This window comes from Gopherus evgoodei, chromosome 2, assembly GCF_007399415.2.
Source record: "Gopherus evgoodei ecotype Sinaloan lineage chromosome 2, rGopEvg1_v1.p, whole genome shotgun sequence".
Classification (NCBI taxonomy): Eukaryota; Metazoa; Chordata; order Testudines; family Testudinidae; genus Gopherus; species Gopherus evgoodei.
Genome location: NC_044323.1, coordinates 14,648,659 through 14,664,137, shown reverse-complemented (window position 1 = coordinate 14,664,137; position 15,479 = coordinate 14,648,659). Strand labels below are relative to the sequence as shown.

Sequence of the window (15,479 nt, the reverse complement as noted above, 5' to 3'; positions counted from 1 at the left end):
GAACCCCGGACAGCGCCCACTGCTCCTCGAAGGCGTCAAGGTGTATCCACCTGTAGCAGGGTGGACCCCTGCTGCTGCCCTGAAGGGCTTAAAACACCCCAAGAGAGGGCTGTGGCTGGGGCAAGAAGCCTGGGCTGATTGGGGAAAGTAGGCTCAGCTGTGGCCATGCTCCAGTCAGGACCAGCTGGCCCCTATAAGAGGCTGTGAGCCAGAAGCCTAAAACAGTCTCTCTCTAGCTGTAGAGTGAGATGGGCCTGGCTGCAGGGAGCTGGACACAAGGTACCTGAGTGAAGCAGGGCTGGGGAAAGGCTGAGGAGCTGGGGAGCTCCAGCCTGGAAAGCCCTAGGCTGTGGCCTAGCGTTGGGCCAACAGGTACTGGGGATTGCAGGGGGCAGCCAAGGGGTAGGCCAAGGCAGCAGGTCCAAACCCAACCTTGCCAGTGATGAGTAGGCTGATACTGCAGTCTGCCCCAGGGTGTGGGGCTAGACAGTGACTGGCAGTAGCCATATACTGAGGCAAGGTGGGGACAGAGGGTGGTGGGGGGGGGGGAGATCCTAAGACTGAGGGGTTACTGCCAGGGGCAGGACCCCAGGTAAAAGGGCACTGGGTCCTGGGAGGGACATAGGGCCAGAGGACAGGTGGATCACTGGCCTGCAGAGGGTGCTCTGGAGCTGGAACCAAGCTAATTCCTGAAGTCTCCAGCAGGAGGCACTGCAGGGGTGAGTTTGCTCATCTACACCACCATTTGTGGAGGGGCAGCTACATCAAAGTGTACATATGCTTGGAAGAGCTGCTCTAACATAAACAGCCACTAATGGGAAGAAAATTAAAGTTTGAACAAATGAACTTGTCTACCACATGCCATTGTTAAAAGCCCTCATGCTTTTGTAGCTGTATCTTCTAGAGGAGTTAGTTTACATTAGTGGAGCTGATACTGATACATAAATCAAAAGGGAAGAATTCCCACAAGCATGGGAGCTGCTGCCAGCAAAACTTTTGAGACCAATTTCAGTGTTCTGATTGCTGCTTTTATCCACAACTTCAGCCTTTGCTCAGAGCAGCAGATTAGGTGACTGGTACACAGATATGATCCATGGACCTGCAGTGGTACAGGGTGTAGTACAAAATACATATGTCACATTCTCCCTGAAGAGTTTGTTAATGGCTGTCAAATTTCTGCAGCTCATATTGGTGGCAAGGCCTAAGTCTGCTAAGATTAATTTCCTCTGTCCCTCCAGAGTCTGGTTCTTCTGCTGGGCTGTAATAAAAACCTTCTTCAGCTCTCTGGGGTCAAAGCAGGTGCCAACTCTAGTGCTGACAGATCTGTTCTTGTTACCTTGCTTTCTGGATTGATGCCCAGCATTTCTCTGTATCAGCCAGATCCTCCTTTAAAACTTGGTGAGTGTCATTTCTTGTATTAGTAGTAGATCCTAGGGTTAGGTGATCAGGTTAGTCAGTCTACCAAACTGAGCATATAGCAAGTTGGGTTTGGCAGATGCAGGGCTACTAGCTTTCAGATGGAGAAACATGGCAACCTGCTAGGAGACAGTGCTGCACACAGGGCATGTTTCTGCTGGCAGATGTAAATGAAATCAGAATTGCACTGAAGAAATAAAGACTCCAGGTTCTAAGTCAATGTAGTACTGGTGAATGGTGTTAGTCTGACAGGTTTCAGAGTAGCAGCCGTGTTAGTCTGTATCCTCAAAAACAACAGGAGTACTTGTGGCACCTTAGAGACTAACAGATTTATTTGAGCATAAGCTTTCGTGGGCTACAGCTCACTTCTTTGGAACACACAGACAGGAGATATTTATACATACAGAGAACATGAAAAGGTGGAAGTACGTATACCAACTGGAAGAGTCTAATCAATTGAGATGAGCTATGATCATCAGCAGGAGAAAAAAAACCTTTGAAGTGATAATTGACCCATAGAAGGTGTGAGGAGAACTTAACATAAAGAGAGAGATTCAATTAGTCTAATGACCCAACCATTCCCAGTCTCTGTTTAAACCTAAGTTAATTGTATCTAATTTGCATATTAATTTGAGTTCAGCAGTCTCTCTTTGGAGCCTGTTTTTGAAGTTTTTTGTTGCAAAATTCCCACCTTCAAGTCTGTCACTGAGTGGTTAGAGAGGTTGAAGTGTTCTCCCACTGGTTTTTGAATGTTATGATTCCTGATGTCAGATTTGTGTCCATTTATTCTTTTGCGTAGAGACTGTGCAGTTTGGCCAATGTACATGGCAGAGGGGGATTGCTGGCACATGATGGCATATATCACGTTGGTAGATGTGCAGGTGAACGAGCCCTGATGGCGTGGCCTCTTCAATGCATGTCTCACCAAGGTTTTGTGAGGCTTAGTTGCTAATAATGCTTTGTTTTTATAGAACACTTGTTCAACTGTAGATATCCAAGTACTTAAAAAGGTGATATCATTAACTTTTTACAGATAGAACAACTTAGGCCCAGAGAGCTTGTGACTTGCTGACAGTCAGAGAAAGGTAGATCTAGAGAATATGGATCTCCTTATTCTCACCCCCTAGACCACTGCTTCCCCCTCCTACCCTCAAAATACTTTGAGACTCAGGTAGCAGGTGCTGTAGGAGTGTAGATCTCACCACCAATTTGAGTGTTTGTGCCCTGGTTCCTAACAGTCTCCTCTGAGGTTGATACTCGTGCTCCTGAGCCACTGCAGGACAGCTTGACAACAACTACCTGCTATCTGTTCAGCTAGCCCAAGGGCCAAGCAAGGCGCAGTCCCCACACTCTAGATCATCTAGGCTGGGGATTCCCAAGCTAGGGGGCAGGACCCCTCAGGGGGTCGTGAGGTTATTACACAGGGGGTCACGAATAGTCAGCCTCCACCCCAAACCCCGCTTGCCTCCAGCATTTATAAGGGTGTTATAAATTAAAAACACTTTTTAAATATATTTAAGGGGGGGGCCTCGCACTCAGAGGCTTGTTATGTGAAAGGGGTCACCAGTAGAGACGGTTGAGAACCACTGATCTAGTCTGACATCCGCTATAGCCCAGATCATAGAACTTCCCTGCAGAAGGCACTTGGCAGCTGTGAGAAGAAACCATTCCTTGGCCTGTCAACAGGATTAGGAGAGTGGTTTTGTAGGATTAGCTATGAATAGCATGGAGATAGAAGGATGGACAAAATTGAACAATATTAGGATTGTGGCTTTGGTTGGTTGGGTTAGCTCATAGCTAGAAGAAATTGTGAGAGAGGGCAGAGAGCAAACTACAGAGACGGGGACCTACAGTTAAAAAAAAAAAAAAGCTGTGAAATATGGAGTCATTTATGTATTAAGTACTTCCTTAGGCCTGTGTCAAACTATCTAATCAGTGTCTGTACATGTCAGCAGCACATCCATAATAAGAAAGTGCTGTGTGGCATTGTGTGAACTGGAATTAGAGATGTGATAATCAGCTGAACTGTTAGAGATAATGTAAAGGCTTCATGCCATACGCTTGCATTCCTTTAGCCAGGGGAAAACCTTATATGTGCAGATGAGTGTTTTTGAAAAAAATGTAATTCTTAACATTGCTCCATTCAGTTTGTTGGCTGATCCCACAGTTAAATTCCAAGGAGCACAGCAGTGGTTCCTAACTGCAGATACATATTCCTGGGATTGCATCCATTGCTGTAATGAATTCATTGGTATGTGTCACCAGTAGTGTGGTGACTGACAGTCTAGGCTCCTCCCCTTGCCTGATAAACCTGTATGCTGGGTCCCTGTGCTGCTCATTCCATCTCCTATTCTTTTATGCATCTTACAAGCTCTTGGAGCTTGTGTTGTTCTACCCTGCAGGTTTTGCAATTCCAAATGCCCTTCCAGCAGTGAAAGTGTCCGCCAGCCAGGGGGAAATACTGTCTTGTGGTAGATGCATCAGATTTGGGATTATAAAATCTGTGTGACCAAGTAGTCTGTCCCTTCAGGGTAGTTGGTGCCTAGTGGTCAACCTAGCCAATCATGTGGTACAGCCCTGTAAGAGGTTGAAAAATATATATATGGATATGGGAGACATTGGGAGTGAGGAAATAGTTTTGGGAGTAAGAAGTGTTTGGGAGGAAAGCCTGTTACTGTTTCTTTAAGAATCAGTGGCTAGGGGGCCTTTCAGAGAGAGTGGGGCAAGGCTCCCTTTGCACCCAATCAACTGAGGATGAGCTTGGAGAAGGGGACCCAGCATAGGGGCTGCCTCTCTCATATAACTGGGCAGACACCTGAAGATACCAGCAGGGAAAGGCAGGCCTGCTGTGCAGCCTGAAGGTAATTAAGGAAAGGAGGCCAGCTGGCTAAACCACAGAGAGGAGAGTGGAGGGCTCCTGTTTAGGGAGGACTAGAAAATCTGAGTAACATAACCCAGCTTTGATGAGAAGAGGCTGAGGAGAGTGGGGTAAGGAGAACGTGGAACTAATACTGCCCAGCTCCAAAGAGGAGAGCTGGGAGTTCCTGCTTAAGAAAGGACTGAAAAGGGGTAACCCAGAGAAGGAAGTAGGAAGGGGTCCTGGACCGGAGACTGTTTTCAGGTGCAAAGAGTCTCCTGAAGGAAAGACCCAGGGAGGGCTAGTTGGACTAACAGCCTGAGGTGTCAAATGTCCTGGGCATCTCAGTGAGCTGCTACTTGAGCTTATGGTTCTCATTTATAAACGAGACCCTTGGAAGTGGGGAGCTCTTTGATTAAAAATGATCTGTCTGGAGTTGTTAATAACGCAGGTGAAGGGGAGTGAGTTGTGATGCACCGGGATGACTTCCTCATCATCACACTTAGGTTCTAGTCTCCTTTCTGCTTAACACCCCCTGCTCCCCAGTCTTTCCACTATAAAGTGCTGATATTTCCCTGTCTCACTGGGGATGTTTTGAAGCTAAGTAATGTTTGTGAAGTGCTTTGAGAGCCTCAGATGGAAGATGTCATAAAAGTGTAAAATATTATTAATTCCTTAACCAATTACTGTTGGACAGCTTCTGCTTGTCATCTTATTTCTCTCTCAAAGCAGGCTTGGTGGGCTTAGTCCAGTTCCCACTGGATTCTTGTCTGTTGGTATCATGATTGCTATTGCAGTTTGCAGTCTGTACACAGAGGCTGAAGGCTAAGGGTTTCCTTCTGCACAGTTAAAGTTTGTAGTGTGGAGCAGGTAAGTACAAGGTCAAAAGTGAAGAATAGGACAGGGAACTCTGCAGAATCTGTCCTGAATTAGTCAGCACTGCTGTGTAGCTGCCAAGCTATTCCAGCCTAGTAGCAGGAGAAAAGTCTAGGTAAGCACCTCATTTGTATACTAAAGATCATGCAGAAACTCACATCTTGCTTCACTCAGTCTCTGCAAAAACAACGAGGAATCCTTGTGGCAGCTTAGACTAACAAATTGATTTGGGCGTAAGCTTTCGTCGGCTGAAACCCACTTCATCAGATGCATAGAGTGAAAAATGCAGTAGGCCGGTGTATATATATTACAGCACATGAAAGGATGGGAGTTACCTTATCAAGTACAGAGGTCAGTGCTAATGTGGCCAATTCAAACGGTGAATGTGGCCCACTTCCAATAGATGACAAGAAGCTGTGAGTATCAACGGAGGGAAAATTACTTTCTATAGTGACCCAGCCACTCCTAGTCTTTATTCAGGCCTAATTTGATAGTGTCAAGTTTTCAAATTTAGTTCCAGTTCTGCAGTTTCTCAATGGTCTGTTTTTTGAAGTTTTTTTTATTGAAGAATGGCCACTTTTCAGTCTGTTGTTGAGTGTCTATGGAGACTGAAGTGCTCTCCTACTGGTTTTTGAATGTTACAATTCTTGATGTCTGATTTGTGTCCATTTATTCTTTATTCTACTTCCTTTTACCCTATGCTATTGCAGATAAGGGAGTGGACATGAAAGAGGCTTGAGAGTTAATATTGCTTATTACCCAGGATCTACTTAACACTTATAGTTGAATGGCAAGCTTCAAGATCTCACTCAAAATCATCCAAAGCCCAAGATTTGGTGGTGATGGGGGACTTCAACTATCCAGATATATGTTGGGAAAATAACACCGCGGGGCACAGACTATCTAATAAGTTCCTGGACTGCATTGCAGACAACTTTTTATTTCAGAAAGTTGAAAAAGCTACTGGGGGGAAGCTGTTCTAGACTTGATTTTAACAAATAGGGAGGAACTTGTTGAGAATTTGTAAGTAGAAGGAATCTTGGGTGAAAGTGATCATGAAATCATAGAATTTGCAATTCTAAGGAAGGGTAGAAGGGAGTACAGCAGAATAGAGACAATGGATTTCAGGAAGGCGGATTTTGGTAAGCTCAGAGAGCTGATAGGTAAGGTCCGATGGGAATTAAGACTGAGGGGAAAAACAACTGAGGAAAGTTGGCAGTTTTTCAAAGGGACGCTATTAAGGGCCCAAAAGCAAGCTATTCCGATGGTTAGGAAAGATAAAAAATGTGGCAAAAGACCACCTTGGCTTAACCACGAGATCTTGCGTGACCTACAAAATAAAAAGGTGTCATATAAAAAATGGAAACTAGGTCAGATTACAAAGGATGAATAAAGGCAAATAACACAGGAATGCAGAGGCAAGATTAGAAAAGCAAAGGCACAAAATGAACTCAAACTAGCTATGGGAATAAAGGGAAACAAGAAGACTTTTTATCAATACATTAGAAGCAAGAGGAAGACCAAGGACAGGGTAGGCCCACTGCTCAATGAGGAGGGGGAAACAGTAACGGGAGACTTGGAAATGGCAGAGATGCTTAATGACTTCTTTGTTTCAGTCTTCACTGAGAAATCTGAAGGAATGTCTAGTATAGTGAATGCTTACGGGAAGAGGGTAGGTTTAGAAGAGAAAATAAAAAAAGAGCAAGTAAAAAATCACTTAGAAAAGTTAGGTGCCTGCAAGTCACCAGGGCCTGATGAAATGCATCCTAGAATACTCAAGGAGTTAATAGAAGAGGTATCTGAGCCTCTAGCTATTATCTTTGGGAAATCATGGGAGACGGGGGAGATTCCAGAAGACTGGAAGGGGGCAAATATAGTGCCCATCTATAAAAAGGGAAATAAAAACAACCCAGGAAACTACAGACCAGTTAGTTTAACTTCTGTGCCAGGGAAGATAATGGAGCAGGTAATTAAAGAAATCCATCTGCAAACACTTGGAAGGTGGTAAGGTGATAGGGAATAGCCAGCATGGATTTGTAAAGAACAAATCGTGTCAAACTAATCTGATTGCATTCTTTGATAGGATAACGAGCCTTGTGGATAAAGGAGAAGCGGTGGATGTGATATACCTAGACTTTAGTAAGGCATTTGATACAGTCTCGCATGATATTCTTATAGATAAACTAGGAAAGTACAATTTAGATGGGGCTACTATAAGGTGGGTGCATAACTGGCTGGATAACTGTACTCAGAGAGTAGTTGTTAATGGCTCCCAATCCTGCTGGAAAGGAATAACAAGTGGGGTTCCGCAGGGGTCTGTTTTGGGACCGGTTCTGTTCAATATCTTCATCAACGATTTAGATGTTGGCATAGAAAGTACACTTATTAAGTTCGCGGACGATACCAAACTGGGAGGGATTGCAACTGCTTTGGAGGACAGGGTCAAAATTCAAAATGATCTGGACAAATTGGAGAAATGGTCTGAGGTAAACAGGATGAAGTTCAATAAAGATAAATGCAAAGTGCTCCACCTAGGAAGGAACAAACAGTTTCACACATACAGAATGGGAAGAGACTGTCTAGGAAGGAGTATGGCAGAAAGAGATCTAGGGGTCATAGTAGACCACAGGCTTAATATGAGTCAACAGTGTGATACCATTGCAAAAAAAGCAAATGTGATTCTGGGATGCATTAACAGGTGTGTTGTAAACAAGACACGAGAAGTCATTCTTCCGCTTTACTCTGCGCTGGTTAGGCCTCAACTGGATTATTGTGTCCAGTTCTGGGCACCGCATTTCAAGAAAGATGTGGAGAAATTGGAGAGGGTCCAGAGAAGAGCAACAAGAATGATTAAAGGTCTTGAGAACATGACCTATGAAGGAAGGCTGAAGGAATTGGGTTTGTTTAATTTGGAGAAGAGAAGACTGAGAGGGGACATGATAGCAGTTTTCAGGTATCTGAAAGGGTGTCATCAGGAGGAGGGAGAAAACTTGTTCACCTTAGCCTCCAATGATAGAACAAGAAGCAGTGGGCTTAAACTGCAGCAAGGGAGATTTAGGTTGGACATTAGGAAAAAGTTCCTAACTGTCAGGGTAGTTAAACACTGGAATAGATTGCCTAGGGAAGTTGTAGAATCTCCATCTCTGGAGATATTTAAGAGTAGGTTAGATAAATGTCTATTAGGGATGGTCTAGACAGTATTTGGTCCTGCCATGAGGGCAGGGGACTGGACTCGATGACCTCTCAAGGTCCCTTCGAGTCCTAGAGTCTATGAGTCTATAAGTCAAGCAGGCTTCTTTCAGAAAAAAAGAAAATAGGAAGGGATCACAAACCCTGTCAGATAAAAGGCAAAATAGAAGTTGAGAGAAGGGAATTTGGAGATCTAGGTTCTATTCCCAGCACTGTTGGATTAATAGGGGGTAAAAAGGAACATTTAGGGATAAGAAGATTGTAGAGAGGCTAATTGTTCTGTGCATGACTCTTCATCAGAGTATATTGAGGAGGTACCTACTCTTTTTAGGAAATAAATATGCGGCACTGTCAGAAGATGAGGCGCTACAAATTAATAAATTAAAGAGTAACATGTCCCCAAGTCTAGATGATATATGTGCAAGAGTTCTGAAGGGCAGAAGAATGAAATGGCTGAGCTGCTAACAAAACCTGACTTAATTTATTTAGGAAGGGATTAACTAAATGGAAAGAAAAGGTAGGAGGTAAAGAAGCATAGGAGAAAGAGAGGGTAGATGGGGAGATATGGAGTGAAACCTAAGCAGAGATCCTGTGAAGAAGGGTTAGAGCAAACAGCCAATCAGAACAGGACAGAGAAATAAAGCTTGTTCAACAGTTTCGAAAAGAATATCTAGCGATCCCAGCATTGGCTGCTCCTGTTCTTACTAGCTAGAATCTCTGGCTGGCTGCTTTCTGCATTTCTCCCCAAAGCAACAGAGTGAGGGGAGGGAAGGCACTGTCTGGGTCGAGAGTGAGTGTGTGTGAGAGAAGGATGGCCCTGGTTGGACCCTATTTCCCCTGTCCCCCAGTGCAACTGTTCTTGCTTTGGCTGTTCCTGTTGAGAAAAGAGAAATGGCTGACATAATTTTAAAAAGCCTTTGACAGACTCCTCCCACAAGAGGCTGTTAAGTCAACAAAGTAGTCCTGGGATGAGAGGCAAAGTATTATAACTGATCAGAAGCTGACTAAAAGAAAGAAGAAAGTTAGGAATAAATGGTAAACTTTTAACATGGCAAGAAGATGACTGTGGGGTGTCAAGGATCTGTACCACAACTGGTGTTAATATTAGTGCTGTTTGAAAAAGGGGGATTTACACAGAAAATTTGGTGGATTTTTTCCCGAGAAAATTGAGTACTGAAAAATTTAGCTAAAACCAGAAATATTTCTTCTGAAAATGCTGTTGCTGTGCCTTCTTTGAGTTAATGTTCAGGTGCCTCATTCTCCTTGGTGGGCCAGGCTCCACAGCTGGACTCTGGAGAGGAGGGAGTGTGGGTATCTGGGCTGGGGGTTCTCACAGTTGGGCTCTGGGGCAGAGGGGGTTTGGGTATATTGGTTGGGGGAGGCCCACAGGTGGGCTCTGTGGGGGAGGGGTTGTGGGTGTCTGTCCTCCCAGCTGAGCTCTGGGGGTAGGGGAGAAGAGGGCAGAGAAAACAAGAACTGAGTTGTCAAAGGGTTTCTTTAACTCTATTCCTGGGGGAATTTTTGTGTGTGTCTGTGTATTGCAGTGGTCTCCAACCTTTTTACGCCCAAGATCACTTTTTGAACTTAAGGGCAACCCAGGATCTACCCTGCCCCTTTCCCAAGGCCCTGCCCCAATCACTCCATCTCCCCCCCACCATCACTCACTCTGCCCCACTCTCTCTCACTCCCTGTTGGTGGTGTAGCGTGGCTGCCGCTAAGGCAGGCTCCCTGCCTACCCCGGCCCCACGCTGCTCCTGAAAGAGGCCAACATGCCCCTGAGGTTCCTGGTGAGGGAGCCGGGCGGCACATAGCTCTGTGCGCTGCCCTTCTCTGCAAGCACCGCCCCCACAGCTCCCATTGGCCACAGCTCCCCGTTCCCAGTCAATGGGAGCTGTGGGAATGGTGCTTGCAGGCAGGAGCAGTGTGTGGTGGGAGACCTCTGCCCCGCCGCCTGTGGGACCGCTCAGGCTGCTTCTGGGAGCGACGTGGGGCCAGGGCTAAGGCAGGGAGCCTCTAGGATTGACCAGTCTATCACAATCGACCAGTCGGTGACCACTGCTGTATTGTTACAGACATACTTGCTGATAGGTGTTTTGAAGTAAATTACCAAAATAATTGAAACTGGCGTGATTATGTAGTGTTATTTTGACAAGTACAATTTGCAGAATTTAAAAGTATTGTGTGCAGAATTTTTTGGCGCAGAATGCTGCGAAAGTACAGGATGTAGCTTTAAATGGACATAGAGGTGAAAATACCCTTTCAAGTTGGCCCTTCCAAATGCTGGCAGGAGGTAGTACTCCAATCTGTAGATAAAGCTATACTTGTAATAATAGTGATTTATATGTTCATTGTAGTTCATGAATGTTAACATATCCCTCACAATATGAATTACAAAGGAAAATATTTATATTTCCATTTTACAGGTGGGGAACCTGAGATACAGAGATGTGAACTGATGTGCCCAAGGTATAGAAGTAGACCCAAGATTAGAATTTGTGTTCCCTGTTGGTAGAATCACCCTTAAACCTGCCATTTCAAAGTCCAACTACACACCTGTCTGAAAGGACAGTGAGATTGCAGACAGGTTTATGATGGACCGCATGGATTGTGATACACAACCTGTCATTTAGGGCTATGCTGCTGCTCTACTGCTTCATTTTATGTATGTTCATATCATATGGCTCATTTGGTCTACTTCATGTCTGAGAAGACTTTAGAGAATAAGATGTATCCCCCTAGTTTGTGGGTAGACAACCTATGGCACCCGTGCCAAAGGCGGCACACGAGCTTATTATTAGTGGCAATCACACTGCCCAGGTCCTGGCCACTGGTCCAGGGAGATCTGCATTTTAATTTAATTTTAAATGAAACTTCTTAAACATTTTAAAAACCTTATTTACTTTACATACAACAATAGTTTAGTTATATATTATAGACTTCTAGAAAAGAGACCTTCTAAACATTAAAATGTATTACTGGCACACGAAACCTTAAATTAAAGTGAATGCACACCACTTTAGAAAGGTTGCCAACCCCTGCTCTAGTTGGTCTACAGAACAAGTAATGCGGAGCCTGATTTTCCTCTGCAGCGCATGGATAAGCGCCTCCCATTGTCTTCAGTGTCAGTTGTCTGCCTGCACATCCAAAAACAATGTTTGACCCACCGTTATCTTTCTTGCATAACTGGCTACAGCTTTCCTTTAAGTATCCACTTCACTTGGCCAGCTGTAGTTACAGGAGTTCATAACTCCAGTGGACACAGTTGTGAACAAGAATCCACAAAAGTTTATAACTGTGGTACACAGGACTGCAGCTTTCTTTTTGCTGAATGGACATGCATTTATTGTTGGTAATAGTAGTAATTACTTGGTCCATCCTTGGTTATTTACCAACTCCCACCACCAGGAGCAGCAAATCTAAGAATATTGGAAATAAAATTTTGTTTCTTTCTTTCATTACTTATTCTAATGAATTCCTCTGTCTTCATTCATTTGTGTAAAGAACTGTGCACAAATCTGTTGTACAAAGTAACAACTAATAATAGCAGTAATAACATATTTCATTCAAGCTCCAGCAATGCTGCATGGATTTGAACTTGCAAGGGGCTAAGCACTGTGACCCAGATTCTGCAAAACATTTACACACATCATCCCAATAACTTCAGTGTGACTATGCTCTTGCTTAAGGTAAAGTATATGCAGGACAGGGCCCAAATGCTCAGCACCTTGCAAGATCTAACCCTATGTGCACAGGGCCAAATTCACCCACGCACCCCCTTTAACTCCAAGGCCTTCAGTGGTGGTACTCCAAGGATGAATTGGGCCAATGTTTTTCATTTCTCAGTGGCTATTCTCTGGGAATTCTTGAATGTATTTGGAGACTTGCACAGCCTAAACAAGGATGCTTGTGGTAAGCTCTAGTATGTATAAACACGTGATCTGTCATGACCATGTACAGGGCATGCACGCATTGCATGCTTGTGAGCAAAAATAAGAGTATTTCATGTTGCAGCTTTTTAGTCTTAACCAGATGTAAAATGTGCTAGATTGTAGTCCCCATGATAAGCAGCTGAGAAAAAGCAGACTGTTTTAACCCCAGGCTGTTTACTTAGCTGCAGATAGAGACTGATTGGTCAAAAGTAAGGAGAAGATAGTTCAGGGGATAGGCCATCTGTAAGCTTGGAGGGGCCTGACTGATCATTGCATTGTACCAGTGTAAAAGCACTGGAGATTGAGGCCCAGAATTCTCTGAGACGAGGATCAGGAGTTGCTGCTCTCCTGCCCTGTCTTTGCACAGCCCAAGTGGGGAAAGTGACTTGGATGCAGAGAACCCTGATGTCGCTCCTCGCTCTCCCCCTCACAGCCCTCTAGGGGGGTGCGGAGGAACAGTATTGGAGGGGGAGGGATGAGTAGCAATGCCAGATACTCCATGAATCCATGTCAGTTTCCTCACATGGTTGCAGGAGGCATGTGTAGGGTTGGTGTGAAGAGGACACAATGCAGGGGTTAGGGCACCGAAGGGGGGAAGTGCAGGGGTTAGTGGCAAAGAGGGGTGGGGAGCCTGGGGAGCTCATGGGGGCCAGGGGCAATGGGGGGCACTGCTCCCACAGGGACCGAGGGTGCCATTTTCCCTAAGGCCAGCCCTGGTGGTAGGTGCAGTTGATAGAGGGGGTTTTGTTGGTTTGTTTTTTTCTGTAGTTGAGCAGGTTCTCTTGAGGTATTTGGGTGGTCCATTCCATGATATGATTTACGTCTCTGGAATGTTCTTGTTTGGTGAAGGTGGTTTTAAGCCTGTTAAGATGTGTGTCCTGGACTTTCTCCTCGGGGCATATTCTGCGCTATCTGAATGCCTGGTTGTAAATGACAGATTTTATGGCATGTCTAGGGTGGTTACTGGATCTGTGGGGGTAAGTGTGGTGATTCATGGGTTTCTTGTGTGTAGTTGTCTGTAGGGTTCCATTGCTGAAGCTGTTCATGGTAACCAGTAAGTTGATGCTGGTGTGGGAGGGTTCTAGGGAGAGTTGGGATGGATGGATTGATGGTGGTAGTTGAAGTTACAGTGGAAATCTGAGGCAGTTTAGGTCATTTTATAGTCAAAAGTTTTTCCTAATACCTGCGCTAAAGCTCCCTTGGTGCAGATAAAGCCCATTACTACTTATCTTACCTTCAGTGGACACGGGACCAGTTGATCACCATCTTCTTTGTAAAAGCCCTTAACATATCTGAAGAGTTATTAGCTCCCCCGGAGTCCCAGCCCAGGTCTCTTTTCTCTCAAGACTAAACATGCCCAGTGGTTTGTTTTTGTTTTTGTTTTTAAACCTTTCCTCATCAGCAGGTCTTCTAAGCCTTTTATCATTTTCATTTTTAACTCTGGACTCTCCAGCTTGTCTCTATCTTTCTTAGTGTGGCGCCCAGAACTGGACATAGTGCTTCAACTGAGGCCCCACCACTGCCAAGTAAAGCTGGACAATTACCTCCCATGTCTTACCTACGACATTCCTGTTAATACACGGCAGAATATTAGCCTTTTGCAACTGAATCACATTGTTGATTCATTCAATTTGTGATCCACCATAACCCCCACATCCTTTTCAGCAGTACTAATGTCTAGTCAGTTATTCCCCACTTTGTAGCTGTGCATTTGATTTCTCCCCGCTTCCTAAGGGGCAGTACTTGGCACTTGTTTTTACTGAATCTCATCTCTTCCCCAGGGCAGCACATAGTTCCTGACAGGCTGGGCTTCCTGCTTCTGTTTGGGAAATCCCTTTATTGAGACCCGGCCTTCTTGGGGGGCCTATCACTAGGAGCACAGCTGAGGGGTGTTTTCCAACAGGTTCCTTGTATCCAGAAGCAGATCTCTAGGCACACTGCTCTAGTAAGCTCTCCTGGGAGCTCATACCCTAGGTACAGGCGCTTCCTGTCTTCTCAGGAGTGCCTTTGCTAACTGAGCCTGGGTGACATTGTTATTCCCTCCAAGTTGTTGTTAGATCAGCTTGTTTACTAAATAACCATAAAGCAACTGCCTGGGGCAGTCAGTTACACCTAGGTGGGCTTTCAGAAGGCAGTCACAGACAGACTGGGTCTTGATGCCCTTTGAAGGACAGTTGCCCTGTTCACAAGCTTCTTGTGGTTTTCCCCACCTGCTGTTCGTTCAGGATCCTAGTCTGTTTGGGAGGTGAGCAGGGAAGAGGAACTGGCAGTCCCATTCTTTCCTGCCCTTTCTGATCCCATAACTATGCTCAGTGATGAGCTGCTAAAATCTTAACAACCGGTTCCCTATAAAAAGTTCTGATTTAAGGGATGTGCCACAGTATGTATTTTTTTTTGTACCAATAGGGTTACCATACGTCTGTATTTTCCTAGCGATTTAAGAACCAAAAAACCTGACATGTCCAGGAAAATCCAGATGCATGTTAACCCTACCTAAAGTTCTTCTTAAAAAAAGATGGATTTGAACTAGAAATGAGCTCGTTTTCACATGTGTGGGTCCTCCCCACTCCCTTGGTGTGCTAGGGTGACCAGATATCCCAATTGTATAGGGACAGTCTCACTTTTTGGGTCTTTTTCTTATATAGATTCCTATTACCCCTCACCCCCTGTCCCGATTTTTCACACTTGCTGTCTGGTCACCCTAGGGTGTGCACATGTGTGGGTTCCAGCTGCTCCCTGCCCGCCCTCGTTGAAGCAGCTGTGCAGGGTTACTGCCCTGAACTGCAGGGCACCATTGGACATGGGGCTGGCTGCAGACAGGCGTGGGGCAAGGCTAGCTGGAGGCAGGGAATGTGACGGGCTGGCTGCAACAGGGGCTGGCTGTGGGCAGGTGGTGCAGGCAGACGGGGGGCTATGAGCAAGTGGTGCAGACAGTGGCTGGCTGTGGCAGGGGGCAGGGGCTGACTGCAGGCAGAGGCTGGCTACGGGCAGGGGGGGCAGGTACTCACACGGGGAGAGTGGCTGGGACCAGCCCAAGCAGCAGGATGCAGCCAGGAATCCACCAGGCAGCAGCAGGAGCCCCACGGCCATAGGTCCGAAGTGCAATAGCAGCAACAGGGCCAGGAGGCAGCCTATATGGCTCCCGCAGCACAGCGCCTCCTCCCCCCTGCCCCGGCGGCCGGGAGCAGGAATTAAATACTTCCCAGCCGGAG

The 15,479-nt window shown here is 45.6% G+C and overlaps 1 protein-coding gene and 1 long non-coding RNA gene across 7 annotated transcripts in view; both read left to right on the top strand.

Moving 5' to 3' along the window:
* PRKAG2 (protein kinase AMP-activated non-catalytic subunit gamma 2) overlaps positions 1-15,479 on the top strand; it is a 403,378-nt gene that overhangs the window by 200,518 nt on the left and 187,381 nt on the right. The window lies entirely within an intron of this gene.
* On the top strand, positions 636-10,804 carry LOC115645421. Its single transcript, XR_003998734.1, has 3 exons — positions 636-719; positions 1,239-1,398; positions 10,762-10,804. It is a non-coding gene; the product is annotated as an uncharacterized LOC115645421 (long non-coding RNA).